This window comes from Mya arenaria, chromosome 17, assembly GCF_026914265.1.
Source record: "Mya arenaria isolate MELC-2E11 chromosome 17, ASM2691426v1".
Taxonomy (NCBI): domain Eukaryota; kingdom Metazoa; phylum Mollusca; class Bivalvia; order Myida; family Myidae; genus Mya; species Mya arenaria.
In genome coordinates, this window is record NC_069138.1 from 23,882,812 (window position 1) to 23,897,543 (window position 14,732).

Consider the following 14,732-nt stretch of genomic DNA (forward strand, 5'->3'; position numbering starts at 1 on the left):
ATCACAAACAGGAACTTAAAAGTTCATGAGAGGAATAGAAAACGTTTCAAATTGCTGCTCCCAGAGGGCTTAATTGTCAACGTCCTATCTTGTATTGATAGGGTTAAATAATAAATGATTATTGTTAATTATTATATTATCCATCAAGTTTGATATCTTAGATCTTTTTCTTGCAATTCAAATTATCATACTAATGGGGAGTGTTATATAAAAGAAATAATAAATACCACTTGTCATGTTGAAACAATGTTTAGTTTGATTATTGTTTTTAATTGGAATGTACCAAAACAAATTTAAATTTCACTCTTTATGATTTTCTTTGTAAACTATTCATTTGACAGTTAATGGCTGGATTGGGAAATAAACAACAGTATTTGACATTAATTATATTGACACAGGACTGCATTTACTGTAAAAATAGTTTTAACAAAAGATGTTTGTCAAACATTATGCCCCCCCCCCCCCCCCTGAGCGCCATGTTGTCAGGATTATATGGACAATTGTATGAAATATGCATGGACCGAAATGACAGCTGATTTGTCACTGACATTGGAAGCCGTTGAGGCAGTTTTAAGATTATGACCATTCAATGTTTGAGGATAGAGTGTGTTTTGACCATGACCTTTGACTCTACGACCTCAAAACCCATAGGAGTCATCAGCTGGTCACCAAAAATATAAATGTCAAGTTTAAGGATGGGTGCAGGCATTGACAAGTTATCACACAGACAAGCTTTTTTCGTTCAAGGTCACTGTAACCTTGACCTTTAACCCAATGACCCCTAAAATCATAAGGGGTCATCTACAGGTCAGACACAACTCCAAGTCAAGTTTGAGGGCCATGGGTGCAGGCGTTGTCGAATTATCATTTGAAACATTTTCGCATTCAAAGTCACTGTGAACTTGATCTTTGACCCAATGACTCCTAAAATCAATCAGGGTTATCTCCTGGTCAGGCCCAGCTTCCATGTCAAGTTTGATGATCATAGATTCAGGCATTGTTGAGATTTCACTGGGAGAAGATTTGTTAACTTTTATGCGTTAAAGGTTACTGTGACCTTGACCTTGACCAGATGACCCCCAAAGTCAATAGGGGTCATCTACTGGTCAGGCCAAACATTCATGTCAAGTTTGATGACCATACGTCCAGATATTGTTGAGTTATCACTTGGACAAGCTTTGGTCTATCGACGGACCGACCGACCGACATGTGCAAAGCAATATACACCTCTTCTTCGAAGGGGGGGGGGATAGTAAAGAACATTTTGTATAAATGATGAATGATTGATTTAAAAAAAATCTTATAACAAATATGATAAAATATATACATTATTGCTAGAGTGTGGTTTTATTGACTTGTTGTTTGTAAAATAAATTTGCATTTCTCTTCAACACTAACATTAAAGATTTTATTAATCTTAAATACATGTGTGTGTTGTTACACACTGACTTTGAATTTATTTACATAGTTTTATGAAAATAAAGAAAAGAAATTATATTTCATATCTGTTGATTTTGTGGTCCTGGTAAGTGGAAATGGATTCACGCAATGGTTTATCTAAGGCCATATAGAGAATAAGTTATTAATAATACATTGTATTATGCTGAGAGGGTTAAATTGTCAACTAATAATTTCTCTGTACTGATACTGATACCAGAAATAAGTCACTTATAATATAACTGAGTTTAAATTTGAATAATAATACTAATTTGAATAACATATAAAACTAAACGTTTTAATGTCAACTTTGAATAACATATAATGTCAACATATAAAAAACAAGATGATAAAATTTGAAGTTTTTGTAAACACGCACTGACCGGAACCATGTTTATCAGTGCATTGTGGGTATTTTTATGAAGTTTTGGTTAGGTTAAAGTTGTCCAAGTTGGTCAACTTAGCCGCCGCATTTTCTGCCTTTATACAAACGGATAAACGGTTTGGATAAAATGGCCAACTTGGTAAAAGTTAACCGCTGGACAACTTTAACCAGCGGTTAAATATAACCAACTTTTATACAATTGGCTGCAGCAGATCTTAAGCAGATCCAATTATATTTTAAAGCGATAGCTCATTAGTTAACAGCCTTGATGTTAATAACGTTGATAGCTTTCACAAAGATCTGAACAATCGGCCGATATACAAATTACCATTAACATCACCGTGGCCAATTGTATAAAAGTGGATAACTTATCTGTTGGATAGTTTGCACATGCAAGCAATCTAGTTTGTCAATAGTTAGTACTGTATACATTTTAACCAATCACTGTACATGTCTACTCATTTTAACTAAACTACAAAATCGACCGATGTTTGATGAATTTGCCCTTGCACGTCCCAATTTAATACTTATGTGAAAAACTACAGAAACAAGCTCAGTAGCCAAAAGTTTAAACATAAACCCCGTTTAATGGAACAGGGTAAACGTCAAAGACATAAAACACACACACAAAAATCACAAACAAGAAACATGGAACAAAAGCACAAAACTCCATAAGCAACACAGTTTATATAAATAAACTCTTGAATAAAGAAAAAAAACGTAAAAGGTAAATCTTATCAAAGTATAAATTTACTTAAGGAGATGTATTAGCTAAACTTTTCTTCCATATGTGTGACCTATGGAAAATATCTGAAGAAAAATACGTCATATTTCGGAACATTCCAAGCCAGCCAAAGAAGGTTTTAAACATAACATGAATCTGCAAAAGTTTCATAAAATCAAAGGACTGAAAGTTTAGTCATTCTATATAAGACCTTATTCTTCCCAGATTATATTCTTCCCACCTGAGAAAAATAGGATCCTACTCTTCACAGCTGGGAAAAATTAGATCTCATTTGTCACACATTTCGAACATACATGTCACAGCTCCTGGGAAATCTGTGATCGAAGCTGGTTTTTTATGTACCATGAAATCACATTCCTCACAGGTCAAAAATTGCATCATTTTTTTAAAAAAAAAGTAAATTTTACAACTGAGTCACATTTGTCACAGATTCCTATTTCCAGTATTGCAGATATATTTTGTTGATATACATGTATGTGTATATATTCTAGTCATAAAGAATCGTTGATTATGTTGTTTTCGTGTTTTTGTTGTTGCTGCTGTTAGTTGGCTGCAGTTACAGGCGCAGTGGCGGTTGTTGTAGAGATAGTTTTTTTTTATGTTGTTGCTGTACGGGTATTAGTGGTATAAGTAGGAATAGTATTGGTTCTTGTTGGCACCGTAATAGTTGGTGTATGCCTAGTAAAGGTAAATGGTATTGTGTTTATTGTCATGAGTTGTGTTGGCATAGACAGATGTACTGGTAAAAAAGTATTTCCAACGTGTTCAACGGCTAAATTTCGGGCAAGCAGTGAATACCGCAGTGCTAGAAGAGCTTTGGTTTAAAGATAGTTCTGTCCCGAGCTTGCCTAATATGGTCGAGCATTTACGATAGTGTAACAATTCACCCTCGGGGACACAATCCGACCAGATAAATATAGATAAGTTAAAGAATTGGTGGTGGGGTTGTTGTTATTGTATTTTTTTTATTTATTTTTATTATTACATTTTAAATATCAAATTTATCAAACAGCAATGTCATCGACAAAATCTGTGAAGAATAATATGATTCTCTTGCTAACCACTATTTTGGTCAATCATTTATGTCACAGTTTGAAACTGTGAAGAATAGGATCCTATTTTTTCCATACCTGTGAAAAATATAATCTGGGAATAATAAGGTCCTACAATGCTATATTTAACCTTATATTTTGTTTCAGGAATTCAACTTCAAAAACAAGTAGGCGAGTACTCTTCAAAGTATTGCCTTTAACACTCAAGCATCCATGTTTTAATAACACAAGTCTAGCCTTATCAATGTTTCATCACGCTAATTTAACTTTACCAATAAGATATCATTTAGTGAACCGTTAATCATCCATGTTTCAATAATAATAGCCTAGCCTTATCAATATTTCATAACACTTATTCAACCAAGCCATTAAGATATCCTTTAATGAGTTGGGTATTTGTCTGTTTAAAACCATTGTAATTCTCACATGAATCCGTTTAATATATGTTAACGTGATAAAACATTTACAACAAAGCTTATTTAATAAATAAATTTGTTTTAGTTCACTTGACTTTCATAGTTTCATAGAGATAACTCAGCTCAGGCCTTCTTGTTTGGTTCTTACTCATGAGGGAAATCTTAAAAATTCGTAGGGAGTGTTCAATACAAGAGGCATTTGCGTGCACACAGAAATATCGTTTTTGACAAGACAATTGTGTCAAACTTCTGCATGGAATTCAATGTTTGAACAACTTTCATAATAAAATAAAATGATATGTCTTGTCATGCATTGCAGAAATTGGACAAGCGGTTTAGGGGTCAGATCGGTCTGAAGCAACGCTCCATTGCAACACACCACGTAAGGAATATTTTAGACGCTAAGTCCTATATGAAATCGTTCTTGTTTTTAAAACGTACGTTACGGCATTGTTATGAGCACAAGCGGATCCAGGGCGCACCCGTCGCCACCCCCCCCCCCTTTAATCGTCTAAGATTATTTTTTATTTCAATAAATGAAAAAATTAATAAACATGCACCCAAAATTCACCATTTCGGACTAGAAATTAAAAAAAAAACATCCTGCTAATACTTTATACCAAATGAATTAATGTTCCGAGGGAGGGACACAAGTAAAGATTTAAGCCCCTATATTACGTCAATCCTGGATCCGCCCCTTTTGGAGTGTATGTGTTCATGTGTTAGGCTTTGTTGGACCACCCTTTTTACAAATCCCTTGTTTTTCAAACTAAAAATGTGTTCACAAATTTCACAAAATAAATCGATTAGTAAAATGCGCGCGATCAAACAATAGAGTTGCATGCCCAAGGACACTTTTTCTGCTTTTTATAAATTTTAATTCTTGTGTGACTGGTGAAGTATTGTCCCGTTGGGCATTCGCCAATCTGTTCGTCAGTTTGATAATGATATTTTACAACACTACAAGCTCCCACAAAGTTTGGAACGTATAAGTAGTTTATGTCAATTAGGTGTTGTGTTGAATATGTACTTGCTTGAAAAACTCATATGGTTATCTTATAAGTGTGTGTGTTTGTGTTGAATGTGTTTTTGCATGATACGCTCAAATAAGAATCTCACTCATATACTTATCGATGAGGGTACTTTTTATGTTATACTGTTGAACGTTGCAAAGTCGTCCTCGTTATAAGACCTTGCATATATTTAAAAGGTTTCCACACTAAATACGTCTGGATGAGAAAAGGAAAATTGATAGTCAAATTATAGAAGTGCTTAAAACCCTTTAGGCACTTATTGAACGGGCTTTCTAAAATGTTGTATTGCAAAACTGCTTAATAATATTTCTATAAGAAGTTTGCGCATAAAAATACACTTACAGTATGATATTTTAAGTAGGAGGAATTTCCCAAATATCACCAGCCAAATGATTGTGTTTCTCTACGCCTTAACTTCGGTTATAATACGTTTGGAAACATTCAGTTGTGAATTTCAGTAATTTGCACCCTTAGGCGGCAAAACGTATGCTTCAGGTTTCACGATCGACTCAAATTAATTGTTTCTTCGACCGTAAAGCTTGTATTGCAGCCGAAAAGCAGGTGTTAAAGAAACTTAAAAGTTAATTTCTCATACTTCGACTACCTTCCAGATGCTGTTTGCTATTACAAGTAAGCAAGTAACTTAATTTCAACAAGCCTTCATTAAAAGCGTTGCCAGCATAGCCTTTAAGATTTATTTTACAGTATTAATTACACATCCGAAGTCAATTACTAGCTTAAGTCACTTCCCATATTTAAGCATCTCACTGGTGTTCAACCGCTTAAACTTTGTCTTTGAATAAATTGCATTTCAGGTGTGTGCGTGTGTGCGTGCGTGTCACATTTTTACTTATCATATAAAATTAAAACTTTCTCAAACTCGATCTTATGAAACAAAACATAGTCTTTATGATTATTTTAAAAATAATTTCAATTAAAAGTTCCAAGCACTAAAAAGGGAAGAAAAACACGCAATAAATACCAAAAGAAAATGACGCTGAACTAAGTTTAATTGTTATTTGATGAAAAATTGAGGATTGGCGTTTATTTGTTATTCTGCTTCGGGATTGCATCGGATGAATCTGAAGTCTAATGGAATAGAAACCGAACTTTATGTTGGCTCGTGTTCATGAAAACATTCTTGTCAATTTAAATTATTTTAAATTCATATTTCGTCATAAAAAGACACTGTGAAGAACGTGACTTAAATTTATTGCCATGAAATTAAATCATAAAATCCCAATGCAATAATAAAACGACATTTGCAACTTGAGTGTCCTTTGCATTTGAGTGAATTGTAGAAGCAAGATGTTTCTTTATTTCCTTTTTATATAATCCCAATTTTTCTTTGGAGTTATTTGGGTGATATACTTATACTTTAAGATGTTTTTTAAAGAAACGATAAAAGGTAACATCTGGATTTGGTTTGTTAGTGCTTTTCTAGGCAAAATCTATAAACAAAAACTTTCAATAAAAATGCAATAATCTATAGGCAAATGACTTTTTGAATAATGAAAAGAATATCCTGTAAGTCTTTAGACATTAGCTCCATCCATTTTGAAGCACTTTGATTGTTTATGTTTTCTATTCAACATTGATGAGATTGTTCAAGTTTGACACAGTTCAGCCACTTATTAAATATTTAAACGAAATTAAATGTCGCCAAAAATCTTGGTTGTATGCTGCTCTTATCATGTTATGTTACTTATCATGATAGTAATTTCAATCAGATGCACTCGAGCGTTGTCTTTTTAGCAAAGGCTAGTTTTTATTAATTTGTTCCATTGGCAATAAAAGCAGACGAAATAATTATGTTTTCTACATGGATTTTCCTTAAGTGTTATTTGTACTTTTGACTTTTATCTTTATATGCATGTGCCATTGTGCGCTAGCACAGGAAGTGTTTAACTTATATTCGGGTTTCTGTGCATGATATCAATAATGTCGTCTGCCTCTTTCTCCATCACCCCCAACCCTTATTTAGAAATATCCGGATTATAGGTACCTTTCATGTCCATTTCCAGTTGGGATGGACACCCCTGTGCAAGTGCGAAAGCCGGTAAAAAGGCAGCGTGCCCGAGGGTTCCCTCTTTTCCATTCCTGCCGGCTACTCATAACATATTCTTTTCCATGTATACCTTCATCTTTCGGATTTGATCAAATCACAGTCAAAGGGATCGGAGGAACATTACAGTTTTTCAGAGTTTTAATAATTGTGCAGGTCTATTTGTTTAAATAATGGTTAAAAGTGCTTTATTGAGATGGCATTATCTAAAGTAATTTTAATTTTGAATAATGAAAAAGAAATGAATAAGTGCACGTTATTGAAGGTTATTCATCTACGATCGGATTGTAATATCGATTATTCCAGCACTGGTCACATGACCGGAAACACACTTCCGGAATATACACTTTTCAAGAATATACATGTGAAACGTTATATATGTTTGCTGGTTTGCAACTTTACCTTGCATATAGAAGAATCGACGATCGGTTTTCAAACAAAACCACCGCTTGATACAGAGTCTATTGCAAACGTTATTTATTTTTATTTTTATTAAAAAGCAAAACGGATCAAAGTTCAACTACAAGTGATCGAATCAAAAATAAAATTTACGTAGTGAAATAATTTTTTATATGTGCAAGTGGTTTTAGTTCAGATCCTGTTTATAAAGATCCTGTTTTAAGACATACAAGCGGAATAATGTAATTTATACCGACAAAATAATTATATGAATACGTAATTTCATCGTAAGTGATTTTTATTTTAGAGTAGTTTGTGATTAACAGTCTTGCGTTATAGTTTATAACGATAAAACAATGCATTTTGTCGTGATTCTATTAGTTTTTCAATGTAAGTCCAAAATTAATGTTACATTTTTACTTATCTCAAATTCACAAAGCTAAATGCGTTTAAGTAACCTACTTTGCTGGGTCGTAATTGTTTTTGCAGTAATACTTCTTGTAGTAAATGTAAGGATGATCGAATTTGATTGTTGACAAGGCCCCAATTTCTCAAAAAGCGAAACTAACTTCTTAAGTATCTTATTTCATTTAGCAAAAGCTCTTATAATCGTTATTGTTTATTTCCACTTTTCAGTGACATATTGAACAAATACAGATATGAATATACACATACTGGATCATATACATACTTTAAAGAAATGCATGGTATGAAATAATGAGAAATTCAATGAAGCATGTGTAATCACAACATATGGGCAACTATAAACAAGAGCATAGATCATTTATGGTGTCTGTCATCAGACGTTGTCTTCATAAAATTATGTATATTACCTTTAAGGTACTGTTACTTAATCAGAACTTAAGTTACACACTAATAAAAGACAGCACTTAACTATATATAGGCAATAGGCAGACTTAACACCTACTACAAGTTGTAAGTAGGGATTAATACTCGATTCCATATTTTTGCATAATTTCATGTATGAAGTACATTGCAACTTTGTAGTTATCTCTTTGATGGTCAATTAGCAAGGCATAAAAATATAATACAGAGGCGTTGTTAAATGCGAAAGCGTCACTTATGTCTAAGGATTCTACAAAAGCAAGTTTTGTAAGACGCAAACAGTCACATTCACATAGAATATGTAAAATAAGGTCACTAGTGTTTATCTAACACAGCTGACGTGTAACAGTTCTGTAAAACTTTCTGTATGTTAGGGCATATGCACCGCTTATTACACGCTCTCTTTCGGATGTTGTATTCGTGTTGAGCTATAAAGTGCAGACGGATATTTGAGATGTGTACTTTAAGAAAGCGGTTGAAATCTGGATCATTTTGGGTCCGAGCAGTCCACCAATTTTCTGGATGACTAAGTTTTGTGCGGCCTGATATTAGTTTCTTATTTATTCTCATTCTTATTTGGCTTTTCAGACGTTGAAAGATACGTGTTCGTGTGTTTTAATAGCTTGTATGTAGATAATACTTTGAGAATGTCCGATACAAAAACCCATATGATCTTTAAATTTATTGATGGCAAATGAATGAAGGCGGTAACTGTATGATATTTTTGTTATCAGTTTACTGTCCACTTAACACAGTTTTTGAAAGAATGCTTATTTACTCTTATTCACATTACTTTCCATTGTTTGCCAGGCAAGCTGCTCAGAGCCATATCAGTTCTTGTGACAACAGGGAGGTAGTAAATCCGTTTTGAAAATAGGCGAATTACTTGTTCAAAATTAAGGATATCTTTCCTGTGCATGTCATGCCAAAGTTCGGCGCCGTAAAGTGCAGTTAGTTATGTAACTTTTCGTACAATCGACGCTAGGACAATGAGGTTTTAATTACCTGGTGAGCCTTCTATAGCCATGGTAGAGAGAAACGATGCGCGTGCTTTAGTAATGCGTGATTGCACAGCTTCAGAAAACTTCAGTGATGAGTGTAGATTTATTCCGACGTGAGTACTGACGTTGGTCAACGGTATTGTTGTTCCACCAAATGCAAAATTTGCAGTGTCAATCTTACTGCGACTTTATTATTTGTCTTTGTTAAAGCTGTAGCCCCATTTAATTGCATTGTGTTTTGTTATGTTTAGCTATTTTTCTAAGGAACTTTTTGTAGGATTAAGTAGTGTCAAATCATCAGCTAGTGTCGGGTTACCTCAATGTATATTTCAAACATTCTTATAATTTCTTGTTGTCTCCAGTTGATTCAGTTGGTCGTTTATTAAGTGGAAATAATACCAGGTTGACATTACCCACCCTATCTGCAGCCTTGTAATATTGGAAACTGTGATTACAATATACCATCACCATAACGACGCCCCGCATGCTCCTCATTAATTATATCAATAACTTAAGGAATTTACCGCGAATGCTAAGTTTACGTAGCTTATCAAAAAGGCAAGAATGCCGAACATTGTCAAGGTCACCAGCTGTGTCCAAAAATGCCGAATTTGCCGAATATACATTGGAACCAAGTTCAAGTCTCTGGCAAACTGCTTCCTGTAAGTTGAATGACGCCGTGACAGAGCCTAACGAAGTTTGGTAAGCAATTTGTTGAGCATTTAGGAAATTTATATCTTTGAATGTATGCCATTGCTGCAAACGGGTGTACATCTGTTTTTCAAGTATTTTATGGATTAATGAAAGCAGAGTCGCTGGTTTGTAGCTTTTCGGTTCAGTTTTTGTTTTGCCTCGTGTATGTATAGGTACTATGATTCCGATTTTACACTCGTCCGGAATATGAATAGTTATCAGGATCATATTGTATAAATGTAACATATACGTCCGTAATGTTTGTCCACCATAATTGATGTGCTCCGCAGTCATGACCGGGTGCTTTTCGTATTTGTGTTGATTTGATTGCAATATTTAATTTATGTAAGCTAAGGATTTTGTCAGAATTAGATCTTCAGTCACTCCATAAATTTGTTAAATGGCATGCATGTCTTAGGCAAGACTATTCAAAAATGAATTATCGAATTCGTCTTTGTATTTTGGTTTGAATTCTTTACTATAATATATTTTGAATAAGTCACTTAATTTTGATATTGTTTCATTTTGTCAGTTATTGAAATTATGTTTTGCTTGTTCATATTCATTGTATTCAGCGAAGTCCTCCCCCTGTGTCGTCCAGATGATAGCCATCGTTCCCTTGCATTTTCTTTGTATTTTGTAGGCGGATTTGACATCAGTTGTCCAATAGGGTTTTCTGTGTGTATTAACATTGCGTACAGGAAGTGTTGATAATGAATAATACATGCTACAGTTGACAACATAAGTATACATAACATCAACATTATTTTTTGAACATTCTATATTTTCCAGTTTTAGGCTAGACAATTCATCGGTTAGCATGTATTTATAAGCAAACAGCATATCTTCGGAGCATTTGTCCTATGCAATAGGTTTTCTTACAATTTTAAGCTCTGTCATTGGTAGCACAATATCGGCACATAACATACATCTTTGATACCATTATTATTATTTTTTTCAAATTTGAACACAATAAAAACAATCTAGAAAATTTTGATTGGTCTAAGCGTATATAGTGTACCTTTGGGCAAAACGCAACACAAGTTATTGTTCTCTGTAAAATACTTTAGAGCAGTAGATCGATTGCATTATCTAGAGTCACTTATGTCAACGTTTACATCATCACATTTTACAATACAGCCACTTGGTGAGTTAAGGTCATATATACTTTGTTATTCATCAACATATGCAACGTATTACTCATAAGTGTAGTTAACAGAGGGAAGATAGATGCAGCATATATCTATATATATATATATATATATACATATATATATAGATATTGGGGCAATAGTTTTCTTATTATGAATTAATTTAACACCAACAATACGTTTCGATGTTATGTCTTGTATAGGTTGTACACAAAACTTAAGGATTTTTTTTTTATATAAAACGCTCACACCACCTTTACCTACTAATTAATTTTCATTTAAAGCTTCGCATATAGTTATTGATTTATAATTACTGTGAATGACGCACTATTAGGCTTCAAGTTATGTTGCGTTACACATGCTTTATCAATATCAAATTTATCCAGTATCCGAGTGAACTGGCAGACGACATTACGTCTAAGCTTTACTTAATATATATAACTTTTCATAAAAAAACAACAAGCAAATTGCTTTTACCAGACGTGTAATTGTAGCTTTTACCAGACGTGTAATTGTGATCTTAGCCGGCATGGTACCATATACAATGAATATGAATATAACAGTATCCATGAGACATACAGAGCCAGTTACAGTACCCTACAAAATGATATTCAGCTGTGACTCGAATCGCCACGAAAAAACAGAGATAAAAAACATAATGAAAAAATTCGCTCTGGAAACGTGTACCCATTTGTCCCTTTCTGCCGGTGAAAGGTTACGAGTCACAATGTCGGGCCTCATCTACTGAATATCTTAACAAAACCAATGAAAAATAATTTCAACAAATAAACATGATCAATTTCACATAAGAAAAATCAATAACATTTTATAAAATATTTCTTGGAAAATTCGATATGAACGGTATGCAATCGTCAGGTAGAATGACGAAATTATCCAATATAATACTGCACGAAAATCTCGTGCATAAACCAATCAATATAAACCAGTACCGCATTAGACAAATTTTACTTCGCTATACTACGAAACGCTCGTAAATACACGTCTAAGCTTTACTCAATATATATAACTTTTCATAGAAAAACAACAAGCAAATTGCTTTTACCAGACGTGTAATTGTAGAAAATAAAAAGAACGGGCTGGGTGCGTTTATGATATAAGTTTTACAAGTCCAAAGATTTACAAGTCCAAAGATCGAGACACTTCCAGTCTCTTCTCAACAAAATCGGCAATATATCCATCTTTACTAGACTCGCATTTCCAGCGACATGTCTCATCAGACAACGATCAGAGACTCCAGAATTTACTGCCACTGTGGCACCACCTGAACGTAATGAATGCAAACCAAGCTCCAAGTTTTCTGCAACTTCTTTAAGCCTACTGACTAAACATTCTCGAGCTCTAGTGTAACTGAGCGGTTTGTCTTTGTATATCAATTTACAACTAGAATGAGATCGAAAACATGGTCGAAACAAATATTTATCTAAAGATGTATTTTGCTCGGATAAATTAAGATATTTCTGTAACAAAATGTATGGACAAGCAACAGAGCTTCCTTTTGATATCAAAACTTCTTTACCAAATCTATATTGGTCTGTTTTACTCTTTCTCAAACTCAAAGAAAAAATATGAATCAAAAAGCTTTACATCGTTACATCGCAAATTACTTAATTCATCATAACGTAAAAATCCAGCAAAAGACAAAACAATCATACACAAATCTCTTACAACAAGCAAATCATTGTCGTTCAAATGGTTGTTGCACACTTGTTTCAACATTTCTGACGTAACTGGCTCTTTTTTAACTGTAGGTTTTGAACAGCAACGTTTAGCAGTCTCTAAAAGGTTTTTAATAAACATAGTATCCGTAGGATCTGAATAGTTGCACAAATTATGCGACCACTTAATAGCGTATACTGTTGCGGAAATTACACTGGCGGAAAAACTTCTGTCAATTAAATCAGTCACATATAAAGCTACATATATTGGAGATGCTGGTAAAGCCGAACCGCCCTTCGGCATGATAAATTGTTCCCACTTTTTAAAATATGAATGGTATTTCACATTGGTATTGTCACTTTTACTCCTCGTAATCATGGTGGCCATCTTCTTCGGTAATTCCCCAAACTGTCTGCTGTCTACGTCACCACCGACAACTTCCGCCTCTATGGCCTGCTCGATGCGCAGCCCTGGAGATAGAACACATAAATCAGAATCTGCACTTTAATGCTACAAAACCGAACTTAAGCGGTCTGCCATCAAATATGCCGTTCTTGCCCCGACCTGGCTTCGTAAGTATTCCTGGCTGAAAAAATCTAATATCATTCACAAAGTGAACGCGATCCTGGTCACCTGCAAAAATCAATGGCCAAAAAGGCGCGCTACGCCATGTGGGCATAATTAATGTACATGTACTTTTCTCTTTTTCAATCTTTCGAATACATTTACATATCAATGCGGGTGGCGGAACAAGCCAGCTATCTCCAATGGACCAATCCTGTACAAACGCATCAACACCGGACGTACCTGGACACCAATACCTGGAATTAAAACATGCGCACTTTGCGTTATAATCTGTAGCGAACCTATCGCATGTGTGTGGACCCCAGAAAGCGTCCAATGACCTGAAAATCAAATCACAAACTGACCAATCGTCGCAATCGCCATTTCTGCTCAATTCGTCTGCCTGAACATTATCAGAACGTGGTATCCACATGGACATAATATTGATATCATTTTCTAAACAAAAATCATTTAGTGACAAAGCAACTTCTTGCAAGTAAGGCTTCTTACTACCGTTATAAATGATCTGAACAACATTTTTATTGTCTGTGTTTACCATTACAGTGTTGCCTTCCAGCAAAGTGGATTCACTACGTACCACTCTGTGAATTGCCTCCAGCTCACACCATGTAGAGCTCAAAAGAGCTTCCTCTACTGACCACGAACCCATTACCGTACTATCATCACAACCCTCAAGGTAACCACCGTAACTGGTAGAGATAGCATCACAGTATACCTGAACACAGTCAGCTACTTTTGCTATTGCTAAACTAGAGCAATTTTCGGTTCTCAAATATTCCTTCCAGAATACAAGCTCATCTAGAGCTTTACTCGTCACTATGACAGGAGCATACCAGCTCGCCCTAGACAATATACAGTCATACAAGGACCTTGTCCGCAGCCTAACCGCTGAGCCAACAGCGCTTTTCATCGACAATATCTGACCAACAATCTGTGCTAATCTACGGGCCGGAACTGAAACGCCTCCCGCGACAACCCTACTTATAATTTCGCTCAGGCTCTTTAGAGCTCGTTCGATTCTATCCTCAGTAACATAAATCTCACCTGATCTCATATTCCAGCTATAACCCAGCCAAACAAGCGACAAGCATGGATCCCAGTGGACTTTTTCGTGAGCAATCAAAAATCCGAACTTTTCTAAATCTGATTTTACAAACTCACTAAGGGCCTTAGACTTGATGTAGTCTTGATCCCCTCCGAGCCCATCGTCTAGGAACATGATAACTCTGTAGCTTGCAGCTCTCCA